General features: G+C 38.5%; 1 protein-coding gene across 5 annotated transcripts in view; it reads left to right on the top strand.

Moving 5' to 3' along the window:
• ldb2a (LIM domain binding 2a) overlaps window positions 1-18,983 on the top strand; it is an 89,833-nt gene that overhangs the window by 23,870 nt on the left and 46,980 nt on the right. The gene's annotated exons all lie outside the window — the stretch shown is intronic.

The following is an 18,983-nucleotide window of genomic DNA, read 5'->3' as shown; positions in this document are numbered from 1 at the left end:
TTATTGGCTTTCTTGATGAGAGTTAGATGAGAAGATTAATACCTCTCTCATGCCTGCGAGTTAAGTGTGAAGCTGGAGTCAGGAGGTACTTAGCTTAGCTTATTATAAAGACTGGAAGCAAGGGGAAAGCTAGCCTGGCTCAAGTAAAAAAAATACCCCTCTACCTGTTATACACACTGACTAACACATTGTATCTTGTTTGTTTAATCCGAACACAAACAGAAAGGACATCATGAGGTTTTAGGGGTAGTTATTGGTATTTACAAGTATTTCTTGGTGAACAACAGTGACTTCATGGAATCTTGGCATCTCAGTGAGGTTGCCGGGCAACCAGTGGTGACACTGTTCATAAGTTATGGACAGTTAAAACTGTTCGTCAAGAATATTTACACCACGTAACTCCAAAGCCACAAATTGTTAACTACTAAGCTTTAGAGGTGTTGGTAGCAATATTTTTCAACTTTGAAGAGAGCCTAGCTAGCTGTTCCCAATCTTTTTCATTTTTTTCTGCCAATAACATCTGTGCAGTGTCACCACTGGTTGCCTAGCAACCTCATTGTGACATCAAGATTCCAAGTCAATGTTGTTTCACCAAAAAATAGTAATATAATAATAACTCTGTCCAAAACCACATATTGTTGTTTTTACATTTCTGTTTGTGTTTGGATTAAACAAACAAGGTATAGCATTTGAATTAGTGAGCTTTAGAGGCGTTATAGCTATATGTTTAAGCCTGGGTAGAGCCAGGTTAGCTGTTATCTCCTGTTTAAAGTCTTTATGTTTAGCCAGCATAATCTCTTATGAACAGACATGAGTGGTATCGATTATCTCCTCTTAATCTTGGAAATAAAGTAAATGAGTGTATTTCCAAAATTGTGAAACTATTGCTGTAAGTTCAATTTCAGTTAAATCTTCTTATAGTCTCTGAGCCCCAAGTTCCACCAGGCATGGCTTTATGTGCTTCATATGACGTTGTGACGTTTGGCTCCGGGATCTGCACGTCTTCAAATCCCGCCAAGAGCATTTTAGAAGCGGAGCGTCTTCAGAGAGTTTTGCCTGCCCACTGTTGTTTACATGTGTATTTTGTCCTTCTGTCAAAAATAGACCAGCTGTGTACGCTATGACGAGCAGAGCGGAGAGGCATTTTTTTTTGACGCGCCACAGCGCTTCTGGTGGAATTTTAAGCATTGTCTAAAACGGACGCGATCAGCTGTGCCTGCTAGAATTTGGAGGTTTGGCCCCTGCACAGTGTTGTTTTTTTAAAGAGGTTGCGAGGGCCTTAGTTTCAGAAATCATTGAAACACTTCATTCTTTGTATGAGTCAGTGTACTAAGAACATGAGTTAGAAACCCCAAGACTGCAGCTATGTGGTCTTCAGCAGCAAATGACAGAGCAGAGAGGCTGTTATTGAGTTTGTGATATTGTCCCCTTCATCTCATCTGCATAGGTTCATGTTTTGATATCTGAAACATATTGAATATCACACAGACATAGATAAGGACGTGGTGCTCTGAAATGAGCAGAACTGTGTGTAGCATCTCCTGTGCGTGTGTGTGTGTGTGTGTATGTGTGTGTGTGTGTGAGAGAGATCCAGCTCAGTCATGAAGGAGGAAGAGAGAGAAGAGAGGGAGTGGAGGATTGTTGTGAGCTGGGCCCTGGTTCGCTTTTCAAATGTAAAAATAAAAATCCCCAGTGGTGTAGAGACGGTAACCCTGTTCCCCCGGGAACGGGAGGCTTAACACCATGGCGATGATGACTCACCGTCAGTCGCGAGCGTTCCTCGATTCACATTCAGGTGCGCTAAGTTACACACATGCACAAACACATCATCCAGGAAAAATCCACCTCACCCTCATGTACCCAGCTGCAGATTTGCCTCAAAAGAAAAACTAAGAATGACACCTTGTAAAAGTGATGTTGTCTGCCTAGGCTTCATGTTGGCAGCATTATATATAGAAAACAACAGGACAGTGTATCATACAGCAGGAGATTGTCATGTACTTCCCAGTTAGATATTTTGCCCAGTGCTCAGTGCTCGGTAATGTCGTTAATTTTAGCTGCAGCTACTGAACAACTTCCAATGATCCAGCAGTAGGAGGACTTGCTCAAGCTTATGTAAAAGTGTTTGGGGAGAATCATGTATTGGTTAACTTTCCATGAATGATGATAACAGAAACACAAAATAATCCACTGCAGATCTTAGGCATGCTGACCATTTTAGCATTTCTGTTTTCAGTTGATACAGCTTACCAAACTGGCTTTCAAAAGTGAGAAAACTAGAAGTAATTAGCTACAACTAATGAGTATTTTTATAATTGATTAATCTGCCAATTATTTTCTCAATTATTCAGTTAATGATTTCCCAAAGCCCAGGCTCAGGTCTTCATATTGTTTTTTTTATTTATTTATTTAGTTTGAGTAGGATTCAATAGGATCTAGCGGTGTAGTTACCCATTACAACGTCCCTGCCTCAACTTCCCCGTTCCAAGCGTGTAAGAGAAACTATGGTGGCCACAAAACTTGTGAGAAACAGAAAAGGCACTATCTAGAGCCTAGAGTTTGTTTTGTCCCTTCTGGGCTACAGTAGAAACATGACGATTCAACATGGTGGGATTGTAGATAAAAATGTCTCATTCTAAGGTAACGAAAACACAATGATTCTCATTTTCATACACTAATGAAAACATATCAATGTCCATAGATCTTCGAAATGTTTCAGCTCTAAAAGTCAATTGCAAACCGACATATATACCACATGTATAAATGAAACAATGTGTCTATATAAATCTATATTCATATATATATATTTTTAAATATATATATTTGTTGCTAAAATACCACCACATGCAGTGTGACTTTGGCGATGTCTACTTCTATCTAAATGAATTATCACAGCTTCAATCTGTGAACAAAATAGAGAAAACTCGAACTTGTAGTACATTTAATTTGAATTTCAGCAAAAGTCTGGATGTGCACTAAATATGATATAAAAATTATGCAGCATAAGCTGCAAGGTTGTTTTTTTTCTGTAACTATATAATGTGAACATAGTGGTGACAAAATGCACACAGAAAAATAATGTATGTAAATGTAAATATATGTGGCTCAGCATGTATTTTAAAGACAGTTGCAGTATTTGAATATGTGAATATTCAATGTACATGTTGTTTTTTAGGGGGAAAACATCTACCTTTTCTCCCTGAAGCTTTTTTCTTCACCTTTTCTATTATACAGAATCATTCTTGTGGCACGGGAATTTCTGTCCTCTCTGTTATCAGGAGGCTTTGGACTCATGCATCCTTTGTTTTTTTTATTTTACTGTTGGCAGTCCAGAAATTTAAGCTCACTTTGCTGTGCTGCTCATTGTTAGTCACTCTGTACAAGAGCATCAGCTAACTGCCTAACATATGAAATGTAAATGTGACCGCCAGTGGCCTTACTCTGAAATAATCTTTGCTTGCAGCCCTGTAAAAAGTGCAGATATACGTAGTTATCGTCACACGGGTCAGAGCAACGCAGACCAGTCGAGATGTGAGGGTGTAGGAGGTGGAGAGTGGTTACCAGTGGTTAAAACGGCCAGCCATATGTGTTGGAACAAAACAAAACAAAAGGTCATAACATTTTTCAGTGTAACAGTCTTTTCAGACTGAGTAGGGCAACATGTTTAAAAATAAGCTCTCAATACACAGCAGTATAGATTCTGAATGTGAATCCTAAGGCTAAAGTGGTGTAATGTAAAAAGATTTGTGCTTATTATTATAGAGCTTATTTTTGCTCTACAGTCTCACACAGCATTTGTCATGGCATTTCTAAACTGAAGAGAGAATATTAGTATCTTTAAAGATAAAAACACTAAGCAAATAAAAAGTATTTATATTTGTTTTTCATTATACAGCATGTAAATCATTATATTGGAGGTTATTTTTATGTTTATATTCCATTTAAAGCAATTATAATGTCTTTATTATTCCACTGAGACACTTTATGTATATTGAGGTATTAGTATAAGAACTCCAATCCTTGTTGAAATTGAATCATATTTTTTGAGTCATACAGTAGCTTATATGATAATTACAAGGAAACAATCATTTCTCTCCAGTCTGAGGTGCTCTAATTTCATAATGTTCAGCAGAGGAAAAATTAGAAAAGCCAATTTACCTAATCTGTTGGGTTTTTTTTATTGCATGGACCTGTGTTAAGGTGTTTTGTAACTCGTCTCCAGCTGGTGTTCATTGTGGCTTATCAGAGGAAATACATCATATTGGAAATGCCTGTGTTAATTGTTGGAGGACGAACGCTAATGCATTTGTGTCCTCCATGAGCACTCATTTCCTCTGTCGCTGCTTTTTCTATCCTCCAATTCTTTATTCTGAAATCACTTCTGACAACTTAACTAGAGCTGATTAATTAGTCGATAGACATAAAATTATCGTCAACTTTGTCAATTTTGATAATCCATCAATCATTTAGGCCATTTATCAAGCAAAAATGCTTTTTTTCTCATTCACTTTATTCACTATAAGTGCTGCTTCTCTGTTTTATAAATTTAATCTTTTAGGTTTGGACTGTTGGCAGGATAAAACAAAGTTATTTGAAGAAGTCACCTCAAGCTCAGGGCATTATTTGGCATTGCTCTGTCCATTACCTGACAAACATAACATAAAATAAATAAAGTTTTCGTTGAACAGACGTTTGGTATGTATTAAGTCTGCCAATGCTTAAAGAATTAGAGATTTAGTCTTTTCCACCAAGACAAAAGACTTAAGTGTGGTTGTTGTCATTGCGTGATTTACCCCAGAAACCTTATGGACACAAGCCTGTCTCTCCACTGTGTCTCAATTTGTTTTCAACAGAGAATTATTAATTAGAATTAATTGAGAAATGATTGTTTAATTTAATCATCAAGTAATGATCTTCTCAAATGGGAGGACTTTGCTGCTCTTGTCTGTTCAAATCGTTGTAAACTGAATATCTTTGGGTTTTGGACTGTTGATCAGACAAAACAAGCAATTAGAAGTCACCACTTTTGGCTCAGAACCTAGTATGTGAATTTTTCAATAATGGATCCAAAAAATAATCAATAGATGAATCGATAATGAAAATAAGTATTAATTCCACCTCATAAAGGGAGAAACTAGCCTGGGTCCGTATTAGGTGTTTGATATTCAGATATTGGGGGGCATTTGCATTATTTTGCCTGCCACTATCCATTAGATACATTTCGACACCCTAACAGAGCTTTCCTCCTTGGAGCTCATTGAAGGTTTTTATTTATTTATTTGTGAACTCCTAGTGAACCCCCTTATAGTCAACTTAATGTCGATGTGAAGAGTCTCAGTTGACCCCATTTTCATTATTTGGATAGTCACAGGTGCGGCCCTAGACAGTTGTCAAAAAATAAGAAGCCATTTGAATATGCAGTCCTGGGTTGGGGTAGTTTTCATTGCTTTCTGACAATATTTGATTTATCAAAATATAATCAAAATATTAATTGATAATCAAAATGTTAATGAGTTGCTAGCATAATATCAAATGCAGGGAATTTTCCTGGGCTGCTTTGGTTAGTGTCCCCAAATTGTGCAATAGTAATGTTACTGCTCTTCCATCTAACTAAAAGACTGAGATAGAAAACCTTCAAATGACAGTTTGGTGAAAGGGTAGAGATTTGACAGCTTTATAAGAGGCAGAGCATGTGGCTGCTGTCTGAATCATTTCCCGCCCTGTGTCACTAATGAAAAGCAAACTTCACCAGATCGTCTGTTGTGTCTAATTGTAATCTACATGTATCACTAACAATAACCATGTCAGAAGACGACATAAGCAGCTTATCCAGACAGATTGAATTATTACTTGGCTCGCCTTGTTCTTGCAAAGATCTGAAGAGCACTAAATGTGAGCAATGAGAATTTGTAGTCTCCAATATGTCATAATATTTTATGGCGTCTTTGGATATAAAACTTATTAAAGTCTTGTATTGCTATGACAGTATATTGCTTTGATAAAAATTATATTTTTAATGTGCACTTGTTGGCGTCGCATTTCATCTTTGGAGGGAGAGTGTTTTGGTGTTATATTTGTGCACCCCTGTATGTGTGCAAAACAATTCTCCATCGATGCAGGCTAGTTATTGTTTTCTACACCGAATATTCAAGAACTCTATATAATTATACCCCCAATTGCCATGGCCTTAACATTCGCCCCAGTACCTTGTCTGGCTCTGCAATCTTTGAGGCATCTGATGAAAGCTGCTCTCCATGATGCAATCAAAGAGCAAGGCTCATTTTAGAAGTAGTTCAAACAAGAGAGGGAAAACTCTGCATGTTTAGTGGGCTGATTCAGGGCAAACTGCGAAAGCGATTCACAACACATTTACAATTCATCTAGTTATTCTTGCATTGCAGCACGCAATAATTGCAGCGATAAAATGACCACAGCTAATAATCTTTAAGCAAGCATGAGGACATAATGAGGAGGAAGAAAACACGGGGAAACAGCCTTTATACGAGTGAGGGGACGAATGAAACTGCCTCTGCCATGAAGTAAGCTTAACAAGGAACTCACTTGGTGCTATGAATTAAAACAGGGAAGTTTTTAATCACTAAACACATTTCCAGTTGGAAATATGATGATGTTTTTATCTTTTCTTAGGCCAGTCTTGCCCACACCAACAACAAAATAATGAGCATAATAATGAGCAGTTTTAGCAAGTCATAGTTTAGTCTGATTGTATCTAAAAATATCCTTCTTTTTTACTTTTTTGTCCAAGGATACACATTTTGAATTGTCAGTTTATTTTATGCTTGAGTGTTGCATTTAGCAAAAGACATAATGTGCTATTACACATCAGGGGTATACTCTGCAGTAATGACCACACTCGCTGTACATAGTCCTATTTATAAAACTCTTTTGAAAGGCATTAATCATTTTACACAACATATCGATTCAAATGGTTTTATCCCAAAGAAAAAGAACTCTCAAGCTGCAGACTTGGAAATTTATTTAGCATCTGACTACACTGTAGCAGACCTGTAGCAAACCTGGTAAGATTGCTGTTAAGCATCCAATTAGCTACAAAAATGTTATGCTCTTTTTACAAACTTAAAGTGGTTGAGAACGGGAAAACATGTCATCTCCTGACGTTAAAGCTGCATTCATCCATTTCTGTCCACTAGAGCGCAGAAAAACAGAGGCAAGCTCAAACAGCCCTTTCATATTAACACCTCTTATGGTTGTCGTGGCTCTAGAATATATTGCCTGCTTACACATGTAGCAGAAACAGAGCAACATTATCATACTTTACCTCTGGGGCCATGTTTCTGGACACCTAATGAATGCAAAACAAACAATTTTCCCCATAGCTCTGTTCTGGTCTCCTGAGAAAAATATCTAGATCTTTGTTAAATGCTCTACTCTGTTCACCAGCTAGTCACCAACTGTGTCTGTCTGCTGTTTGGTGCTGGGCAGATCGCATTCAGTGAGTTTATCAGAGCTTGTAAGGGTGAAAACAGCTGCCTGCTGCTGCTGGGATCAGGATTGATTGAACCGATAATGCAAATGTGTAAATGAGAACAATGCACTAAAAGAATCTAAAAAGCTGCAAAGAAATTTCATCAGTACAAATGACCTTTCACATCACATGTAGTCATCTGATGTCATATTAATGTGGAAAAAATATGAATGCAGCTTTAATTAATTTGATTAACTCCCTATTTCTGAAATAAGGTACACAACAAAGCCCTCATTGGCCAATCATAAACACGTCTTCTTCAACACAACAAAGCCATATAATGAAGTTTATTTCTATATGTAGCTCAGTCCTTCAGGCATCATAACACAGTGTGTCCTGTGTGATTTTATAGGCTACTGATGCTAATGTCTGAGACAAGACCTCTGCATATCTGAATGAGGTTCCAGCCCAGTGTTAAACACATTATCTAAATGATGTTTACAGACAGAGTGAATACAGTGTGAAAGAACCTGAACGGGGGTCTGAGATGGAAGGATAAGTCTAGAGCTGTGATCTGACTCTCTTTCTGTTGAATAAAAGATTGACAGCGCAGCGTTGGGAAGGGCTTGTTGGAGGGGGGCTGTATTATTGAATTGGGTGGTGGAATGAAGGGAAGGAGAGGTGGAGTCCCAAATGAAGGTATGGGAGTGGTGCAGCGTCGGCCTGTTTTTGTGTGTGTGTGTGTGTGTGTGTGTGTGTGTGTGTGTGTGTGTGTGTGTGTGTGTGTGTGTGTGTCCACGCTTGTGTATCTATGCCTCTGTATCTGTATCTTATTGTGAGTGTGTTTTGTCTGTTCGAGCAGTGGCCAATGTTTGTGTGTAAATGTGTACGTGTATGTGTGTTGGTTTGAGAGTTAAAGGAGGATCTCAGTGCTTCTGTGGTGGGGGTTGTTTTGAAAGGAGGAGAAGGGGAGGGGGGTGTGCGAAGCTGCTTTACAGAGAGATGGATAGGATGGATTGAAGGTGTAGAGCAGTGATTGGCAGGCGGGATGATGCGGCCCTGGCTCAGCTGCAGCGCTGAGATGTAGGCTGCTGCTGATTGACAGTCGAGCCGAGCCTGGGAACCACAGCGCTGGATCGGCCACAAAAGAGAGACAGAGAGAGAGAGCGAGAGAGAGAGAGAGAGAGAGAAAGAGAGGACCAGGAGAAATTATAGATTTAAACCAAAATATGTAGCAAGAACATTTTGCTGTGTGTTCTGTTCCTGGATAGTTCGACACTGCCATCTATTGTAAACTATGCTCGTGGTATTTTCATGATAGTTCTGACTGTTGACAATGTGCTAATCAAGCTTCCCATGCATTAAACTGCATTGTGCAAAGAGAGGGTAATGAAGAGAGAAATGCAGAGAGTAGGAAAGAGGACTGAATGACAGCTAACCCTTCAGAGAAACAAACAATGAGTCATAAGGAAAGGACTGTGAGGGTGTACGAAAATCTGTTTAATGTATATAATCATGCAAAATAATGTAAGTGGTCTGCAATATCTAAATAACAACCATCTAATGTAGAGTCTGTTTTATCCTACACAATCTCTTGAGCCTAAGGCTTCAACTTTTATTTTCGTTATTTATTATTCTTTATAGTTTTTTCCATTAATTGACAAATTATATAGTATTTCCATTATTGATAATAATTTTCAGTCTGTTAAATGGAAAAGCAGTGACAAATACCCATTGCATCTGCTTCCCAGAGCCAAAGATGATGACTTCAAATCACTTGTTTTATCTGACCAACAATCCCAAAACCCAAAGATATTATATAAAACTGAAAAATTGCTCAATCCTCTTGTTGTAGACGCTAATTTTAAGCAAATCAACAAACTTTTAAAGCACTACCCTGATTCTTTGTTGGATTGCGGTCATTTAATTCTCAATGTGTTTAATACAATTGGACCCTTCTTTAAGGAGGAAACTCTTTTACGGTGTTAAAAGGTTCAAAAGGGTTTGGAGGTATTTAGAGATGCTGATGAGGCCATGCAAGATGTTCATGAAGCTGTTTCTAAATAAGTTACTACTTTTTCTCTTTGCTCAGTGATCTAAGTTTTATGTCTCTAACCCTGTGTTATGCAACTTTGTGTTCTGGCCTTGGATACAGGTGGTTTCTGAATGAAATGGTAAAATGTAAATACCAGCTTTGTGAAGCTCACAGTACACAGGTTTTGATGAGACTGTGTGACAGTCTGAGTTTCTCATTTCATGATGTGGCAACACAAAAATCAGTAAGTTTTGACCAGACGTCCACACAGTCTGACCATTACCGCCTGCTCCCGCAGGTTCACCATTCCACTCCTGTCTGAACACCCGCCTGCAACAGTGTTTTCTCCTAAGATCCTGTCTGTCCCATCCAGGAGGGAAAATAAGACGCATGTAGCTCTTATAATTGTTTTCTAAATCTATAGAAAAGCTATTTCAAATAAAAATAAATATGGATAAAACACAGATATCGATCATTCCCCTGTTGTTTTGATAGTTTATGTAGTTTCCCATAGCAACCAATACAACAAGATGCTGGATGGTCAGACATCAGAGCAGCAGTGTTACTGTTAGTGTTTACAGATCTCTTTGAAAAGAGATGGCAAGTTCATTTAATGGTGTTGATGTTTAAAACAAATGTACAGTATATAACCAAGTACAGATACATCCAGAAAGAGAAGCTAACTAAACTTTTTGTAATCCAAGGCACATCAATAATGGTAATGATGATGACTTTTTTATCATAGTGTCATGCAAACAGATATACCCAGTCTGGATGCTCTTACAAGATACCACAAGTATAACCAGATCCAGAATACAGCACATATTTTAAAATTATACTACAAAGAGTTGACAAATAAAGCATATTCACATAAGTTACATAATCAGATTTATACATAAACACTACAATTTCGTAAACAATAATTCAAAGGAAAGACTAATAGTTCATGTTCTATTTTGTCCAAGATGTTTAGATGAAGTTAAGGAACAGATTTTGACATGCTTTACTGTAAGACATTTACACACAGTTAAAATAATACAACTGTCCTCTCCTATGTTCACGTGTCTTCATGTGCTCATTCTCTGATCACCTGTAACTCCGTAACTAAATCAGCCATTACGACGACAAACTACATTAAAAGTACAAATTTAGAGTCTTTAAATAATTTATAAGGGAATTATAATTATAATATAATATATATATTATTATGCAGGCTTAACCATGAAAACTATAGGAATATACTGCACTTTAGAGTTTTATAGAAATGTCTCAATCATATGTTAAATGCATTCATCATCAATAATTAAATGTATTTTGTTGTTTAATTTGTTCCAGTATATTAAACATTTTATGATAATGAATATTTTAAATGTGTCACTTCCATTTATGCATGTAGAGTTTATGGGAACATACCGGCAGCCAATGCAGCTCTGACTCTCTGTGCAAAATGGAAAACAGTTTTTGAGTGTTACACCATAAACTGTAACTTTTTCTGCCTCAACTTATGGGTATAACTGGCAAACCAATTAAAATAGTTAGGAATCACCAGCAAAGTGAATTCTGAAGTGCAACTCTTATATAACTGTATTGTTCTCTTTTCTTAATCAAACTTTTGCTGTCATGTCAGTCAATAATAGACGCTCGAATTGATGTGAATCCAGTTTGGATTTCCGTTATTCTCCTGATGATTTTTTAATGCAGTGTGTGTGAGACTGTGGGTGTGAGCACAGTGTGCTCTTTATCTGAGGGTCTGATGAAAATATACAGCAGCAGACGTGAGCAGTGGTTTTGTTGGACTCTTTGACCAGAGAAGAAAGAGATAGGCCTTTTAAAGACATAATGGGGTTCTTCTGAGGCTGCCAGGATTCGTAGCCTTTTCGTTCTAAAACAATATCCGATATCTAAAATAATTGACGCCTACTCTCGCACAAAAAGCCTGCTGGCATGAAAGTGAAGCACATTAGGATGTACCTGTAATTCATTTTTAACAAAACAAAGGAGAAATATTATTGGGTGCCATTACTATTTTCATGTCTGCCATTACTTCACTTTCACCAAGTTGATTTTGTTTATTGAGTGCTTTCAGCAAACTACAGACAACAAAGGATGAGAAGGACAAATAAAACATTAAAAGAACAGACTGCACAGTTTTAAAGCACCCAAGTTTGTTTGCATGTGTGTCGAATGATGTGCTGGAATAAGAATACTCTAATTTTGCAAAACAGTGTGTCAAGTTTCTCCAGTTCTACGTTTATCTGAAAGGGACTTGAACCCGACCTAGTTTCTATAGCAGTAACATCCGAGAGGTCCTTTCCTTATTGGGATTATGGGCATGACAGTGAAGCAGTGAGCTATGACGTTTGGCCGCTGGCAGGAGGGCCCATAATTTACCATAAGAAATGTCCTATTAAGTGTTCTGGACTTTTTTAACAACACATGACTAATGGGCAAAAACTTTTCTCTACAATAAGGGCAGAGTTAATAATTTAAAACAAATTAGCTCCTCGTTACCAAAAGAGTCCGCATGGCAAGTAGAAAAGAAATCTTGAAATACAACTCGATAGGCTCTTTTACAAGGCAATCACTTCTGCTAGCTTTAACTTTGTTTTCCCTAGGTAAACATTTTCTTTGCTCTGTTTTTAGTTGAGTTTATAGAGATATTTTCACACTGGTGCTTAAGTTGTATTTTTTAATCTTGATTTTTTTATGATGATTTATTTTTCTAATTGTGAGGAAGATACATACTGAGCAGAATATTTTGCAGCTGAAAAGTCAACCTGTCAGTCCTCTGGTAGACAGACTATGAATTGGTGGTGGTTTCGAAATTCAAACGTAGTCTGGCTTTCCTGTATAGCAATTTCTTTTCACTTATTGAATGACATATACAGTGATACCAGTATATTTGTAATAAGCCAATACAGTGCTGACGGGGAGGTGTGGTTATTGGTACAGTTTCTATATGAACAGTACAAAACAGAGAGGATGAAAATATTTTAAAATATTTTTACCGGGGACCTGTTTAATCACTGGGAGTAATTAAGTCTTATATATAGTGAGATTGACCTGTAGGCAGGAGAAACCTTAATGAACTTTACAAACACTTCATTAACCCACGGCTCCTACAGTATGGTGTCAGTAGTTATTGTCAGATTTGTGATGAATTAAGGGAGCCTGTATGCAGACTGTGTTGAGCGTGGTCAGTTGAGGTGGTCTGGATCAGGGTGGGAACCATTGTATGTGGCTAACAGGAAGTGGGGAACAGCTATCGGAGGGCACCAGCTGTCCGTGAGGATGGGCAGGTCCCCTCGTTTCCTGTTTCTCAACACTCTGTGTGCCCCGGAGCAAAACAAAACCAGCTTCCCCTTCCAGTCTGAGAAACAATGGATGTCTCAAACAGCCTTTTCTCCATCTTTTTCTCTCCTACACTCTCCTCCTCTTCCCCTCTCTCTCCATTCTCCTCTCAACTTTCATCTTGTTTTTTCCTCCTCTGCAGGTTTATCCCTCAAATCATTCTTCCACGTGTGTCATCATTATTATCTTCCTTGCTTCTTCTTCCACATTTTCCCCCTTTATCTCCTCTTTACCCTCGTCTTCCTTCTCTCCGTATTCTACTCCTTCCCCTCTACTTCCTTCTTACCTTCCTCATTTTCCTCCATCTTTTTACTTGTCTATTTTACCTGCTAATGGTTGTAAATTGCTTTGCAAATGAAGACTACTCTTAAACCGATTGTCTTGTTTTGTCGCTTCAAAAACATTTGACAAATGTTATATGTACATGGTGGTGGTAGTCAGGGGGTTATTTGGTTGAGAAATATTTTGAGCGTGTGTCTGCATAACCGATTTTTTCGGCAAAATTGAAATTCAGCTCCCTGTAAAGAGCAAAAAGAAAAAGAAGTGCTGCAGAATCTGGCAACAGCAGCGTTCAGTAGGACTATTTGGATTTGGTTTGCAAATAGTGGTGAACCTACATTTTGTAATAAATGAAATGAACATGAAATTACATTTAAAGTATCCTGGGAAAGTCTTCCCATGAGGTCTCTTACCCGACACATCTGCGGTTTGTTTTGCTGAAATGGAATTTGTGAATGTTTGCTACAAGTCATGATGACAAACATGCAGTTCATGAAAAAATGAAGAGTGAAGTGCAACATGAGCTTTTAACAGCAGAACATTCTAGAAAGGTCAACAAGATGGGCTCTAAGAGAGAGAGAGAGAGTGAGAGTTTTATCAATAATGAATAGCATTTTCATCTGCACACTGGAGAGTAGAAGAATTCCACCTGGAAAACATGCAGTGTATGTATACCACACACGCACGCACAGACTGGCATTTGCGCACACACTCGTATACCGTACGCGCAGTGGAAGCAAGAGTAAGCTCATGCTGATTCACAACACACGAACTGAGTGAGGCGGTGAAAGAGTGCTTGTAAGCATGCATCTGCAAACACACACACACACACACACACACACACACACACACACACACACACACACACACACACAAAAATCACAGAGTGAGGGCACACCTGGTCTCAAATACAAACAGGCAGTAGAAGTGTTGGCATATGCACGAAAACACACATACAGTGCACACACAGAGGAGTGCAAAGTTATTGACACATGGAGAAATCCATATTTATATATAATACAGTGTGGTGGAGACCCATCAGTCTCCATAGTCTATGAAAGGGCTTGCACCGCTTTACTTAAGGTATTAAATGTTTATGTGGCCCTTTTTTCATCCCTCAATAACTCGCATGGCACTAACAGCTTCCCAAATCAGAGAAATTCAAGTCAAAATGATATGAAAAGTGACTTTTTCATCTGTTTGGCTCATTCTTTTGTATTTACTTAAACACTAAATGGCACAAAAAGTTATTTTACTTGTAGTACCAGTTCTTGCACTGTAGTGTATTTTAGCAAGTGCCTTGTGCTATATTTTTATTTTTCATTGTACTGTACATTAGTTATGACATTCTGTTTTCTATATGTCACATTTGGTGCATGTAATTGCTCTGTGGTAAAGCACTTCTTTTATTAAAGCTGCCATACAGATAAATTGTATTATTATCATTATTGTTATTATTCAATTTAAATTATTAAAAAAAACAAAAAATGAAGTGAATTACGTATACATCTAATGGGGCTGCTGTTGCTCAGCAGGTAGTGAGTTGTTCACTAATTGCAGGGTTGGCGGTTCGATCACCGGCTCCTCTTATCAACATGTCTTTCAGCAAGATGCTGAACAGCAAGTAGTTCCTGATGATTAGACCTGAGCCTAGCGTGGTGGCTCACTGCTGCTGGTGTGTGTGAATGAGAGACAAACTGTAAATAGCTTGCTAGTGCACTTTATGTGTTTGTCTAGTTATTCTACTCCTCCACTCACCAGATTGTATTTTTAAAGACCTCTTTGCCCTAAACAAGTGTTTAGGCTTCAGTTGCCACACAAGCAGATATTGTAGAGAAATTAAATTTGGCAGTGAATAATTTACATGTACCTTTACTGTATGTTTAGTATGTATGTCTTGTCGATTATGCTGATAGAAAATGTAATCTGGTCAGCATTACATTTTATTCAAACCTATGTTATTGATGCATATAATTTTTTTAAGGGAGAATGGTTGCTTAGAAAGTCACCCATGTGACACCGTTTGAATTTTTTAAGACTGTTGTTGCATCGCAGTGGGTAGAATTGATTAATTATAAAAAGTACAAAACCACTGGCTCCCAAAGATTATGCCCCCCGCCCCCCCTCTCGCTGCCCCAAATAACCATAATCTGCCCCTCCCTCAGGTAAGCTGCTGAGAGCCTAGCAGGTATCGCTGCCTCTTTTAGATCAGAGCTCGATTATCAGAGGCCAAACAGCGCAAAGCTGATGCTCATTACCATTGATTCTGGCTCACCAGGAGTCTGAGTCACACTCAGACTGTGTGTGTGCGTGTGTGTGTTTGTTTGTGTGAGCTGTTAATTCACTCTATGAGGATCTCGTGATCAAGTGTTTGGCGTCTGGTTGAGCACTCAACGTCATGCAGTGTTGGACGATATTCCACTTTTGTCCTTCACAACATGTGTGACTGGAGTTTGCCTTAACTGATGGAGGAAATTCTCACCCCTGAGTTCTGGCATTTTTTCCGGTGTTATACTATTTGGTCCTCTATTTGCGGTGTGTGTGTGTGTGTGTGTGTGTGTGGTGGTTGGTGAGGTGATGGGGGTCTTTGTCTCTTCCTCCTCTGTGTGTTGTGTCCACCCTGCGGAGCTGCGTCCTGGGGGTCGGTGCGGATGGGGGGTGGGGTGGCCCCTGTTGAATTATGGATGGAGGTGGAGAGGGGATGAGGGCTGGCCTCTGGGGGACATACCCCCCTCCATCCCCAACACTTCCGACTCTCCCCCCACCCCTCCCCCATCACCTCTTTTCCCTCCCGCTTCCCTCTCTGCCCAAACAGTCGCCATCCACGCGTGGCGTGAGGTTGGATGAGGGTGACTGGAGATGTGTCTCTCTCTCTCTCTTTCTGTCCTTCTGCTTTGCCGTTTTTCTTTCTCTCTTGTTACACTTTCGTCCTTATCTCTCGCTTGCCCCCTTCCCCAGATTTCTGCTGGGGAAGTCAAAATGATAGAGGTTCGTTCGGCCGAAACTGGTCTGCAGATGTTGAGAAAACGAGACAAAGACATACAGTATCTTGATTTTCTTCCTCTGTAAATTACCAGCAGTATTTGGCTGCTGTTAAAAGCGCCTTTCTCTGCTTTTGTTTGATTATTCCTCTCAAAACCTAGAAGATGTACTGTGAGGTTTAATTAACACAGCATAGCTTATGTTTATTAGATAGTTTTGTTTAGTTTTTAAATATTAATTTGAGACTTTTTTGTGCTTGTTTCATCAGATCAGCTTATTTTATTGCTGTTGTTCCATGTTTTGTCAAATTACGTACACAACCACTTTTGAAGAGCTGTGAAAGACATAAGGTCCATCTGGGAAGCACTGAAGTCACATAATAATGTATGTGACATTTTGCAGCATGGTGCACAAAGAAGACTGTTTACTGTTCTATTTTTCCAGCAGTGCACTCAGCCCTCTGCTTGTTAGCTGTTATAAGACTAGGGAGGAAAGGCTGGTCCACCTTGTTACAACTGGATGGCATTTCTTAGAGCAGAAGTCACATGATCTTACTGTATTTTTTAGCCAATAAACTCAAAATGAACAATATCTGTCCAAAAGCACATGCATATTTACATTACAACTATTGAGACAGTTACAGGTCAGTCGTATTTCTGAATGACACAAAGCTGCTGTTTTCTTACTTTTTATATCCTTGTATGTTTTAAGATCTGACAAATAACCGCCCTGTCTCATAAAAAATAAGGTTTATGCAAAAGCAAACATATTGTAATGCTGCCAGAATTAGGTTTCTCATTAACATAATACAGAAACCTTTTTAATCTATATTTTTGCAATCGATATTTAAGTCGCAAAATGTCCATTCTTAAAGTACTGCATCTGCAAAATGTCCAACAGCAACGTTTTCACTCACGTTTTACAGGAATGTTCAGGCACTCAAAGCACTTTTTACCTCTAGAAGATTTGCTTTCTTCATGACTTTAAGGTTGAGTTCAGTCATGATTTGGCATCATGACAATTTAGACACTAGAACATGCTAAGACATGCTTTATGAGTGACGGGAATAAGAAAACGTATGCTAGGGTTACATTTTTTATTCATATCTCCATCATGTATAGTCATTTTAGGGACACAGAAATAGTATTTGCCTGTCTTTGGTCAACCTTTGGTCTACTTTGGTCCTGCAGTTTGGTTGGTAAAATGCTGGAGTGTGATTAAAAAAATGTATGTGCTGCTGATTTGCTCTTTTTATAAACTACATTGAGCCATTGGTATGATATACGTTTGAATTCCATGGTTTGAGTGACACAGCTTCGATAACAGGGGACCTCTTAAACTCAGCATCGCAGTATTGAACACGGACCGCTCCACTCCTTGCCACCCAGCAGCTTTTTGAAATGTAAGTTTGAACTATGTGAACACTGGTTTCCTCCGTCTCAAATGTAGCAGCGTCTTAATGACGTGCTTTGGTTCGTGCGTTTGGACAATTGTGCAAAAGGGGTTTTAATGAAATCTATTATTGTTTTTCATTGCAGGGGCAGTGGGGGAGTGTTTACCTCACAAAATAGAATACAGCAGACCCCAATGACAGGAAATACAGAGAGAGAGAGAGAGAGAGAGAGAGAGAGAGAGAGATTGAATTAAAGTTTTATGACTGATGAATATTTCATGTTCTGGGCAGTGATTCCCACATTCTGGTGTGTGTTTGTGCGAGTGTGTGCATGCATGAGTGTGTGTGTGTGCACTTTTGAGCGCGGGCCCCAGTATGTCTGTGTGTAAGTGTGCCTCTAGAATATATGCTGCTCTCCACTGTTTTGGGACACTAGATGCACCATGTTGCCTATATGTAAACTCACACTGGCTTTGATCTTAAAGGACAAGTTCAGATTTCAGACTTTACACAGTACCCACATGGCATATGTACATTTGAAGAGTTGGTGGTTGCAGTAGTAATTCCTCCTCTGCATACTCTCCATGAAGAATCTGTATGTATTCTTAAATTCAGCCAAAGCAAAAATGATGCTTCAGCAGTCTGAGTTAGCTAAATAAAGTGGTTACCTTTGTCATGGTTAGTCATGTGTACATTTATTGTTGGTTTGTGTTCGTCCCAGAAACAAACCTACATGCAATTACCAGGCTGTATCTCTGCCACGTCTCAGCAAGGAAACAGACATTTACAGTTGTACTAAAACAACTGAGATAATATATCCAGTTAATTTGGGTGAAGCTGGTTTTATACTTGGTATAAGGAGTGAACAAAAGTCAGTTTTGATATATAGTTCAAAGTTAGATTGCACTAGTTAATAGTCCCAAACAACAGTAGGATAGTATGGAAGTATTGTCCATGATCAGGTAGAGCTGCAAAGATTAGTTAAATAATTGTTTAACTGATTGACATAAAAATTAATATTCAACTGGTTTGATAATCAGTTAATAGTTTTGTATCATTTTTAATGAAACAAATTGCATTTTTTTTTTGTTTTTCTTAGTATTCCATGCGTTTCATTACATGTTGCATGGTTTCTGCCAGTCAATCTTTGGTCTTGGATTGTACTTGAATTATGTTTTTAAAGCCAGAAAAAGTGAAATAAAAAATAAAAATCATCAGGTTGAATTTGTACTGTTACAGAGCGATGAGGGAAAGTTTTTCCTTATTTATTTTTTTAACTTTTTTAGAGATGTGTGTTCCAGCAAAGGTGATTATTACTGAGCCTTTCTTCAACTTGCTTAATGTCGTTTTCACTGTCAACGGTCTCGACCTACACTGGAAACAAGGTGAAAACACTCACAGTTCTTGTGGCCCCGACATAGTATCTCTGTAGTTGCCGTAGCCCCACATGTAGTTACACACAAATCCCCCTTTTATCTGACTGCTTAAACTTTAGG

This window comes from Dicentrarchus labrax, unplaced genomic scaffold, assembly GCF_905237075.1.
Source record: "Dicentrarchus labrax unplaced genomic scaffold, dlabrax2021, whole genome shotgun sequence".
In the NCBI taxonomy this organism is placed as follows: Eukaryota; Metazoa; Chordata; class Actinopteri; family Moronidae; genus Dicentrarchus; species Dicentrarchus labrax.
This window is presented reverse-complemented; position numbering and strand designations above follow the sequence as displayed.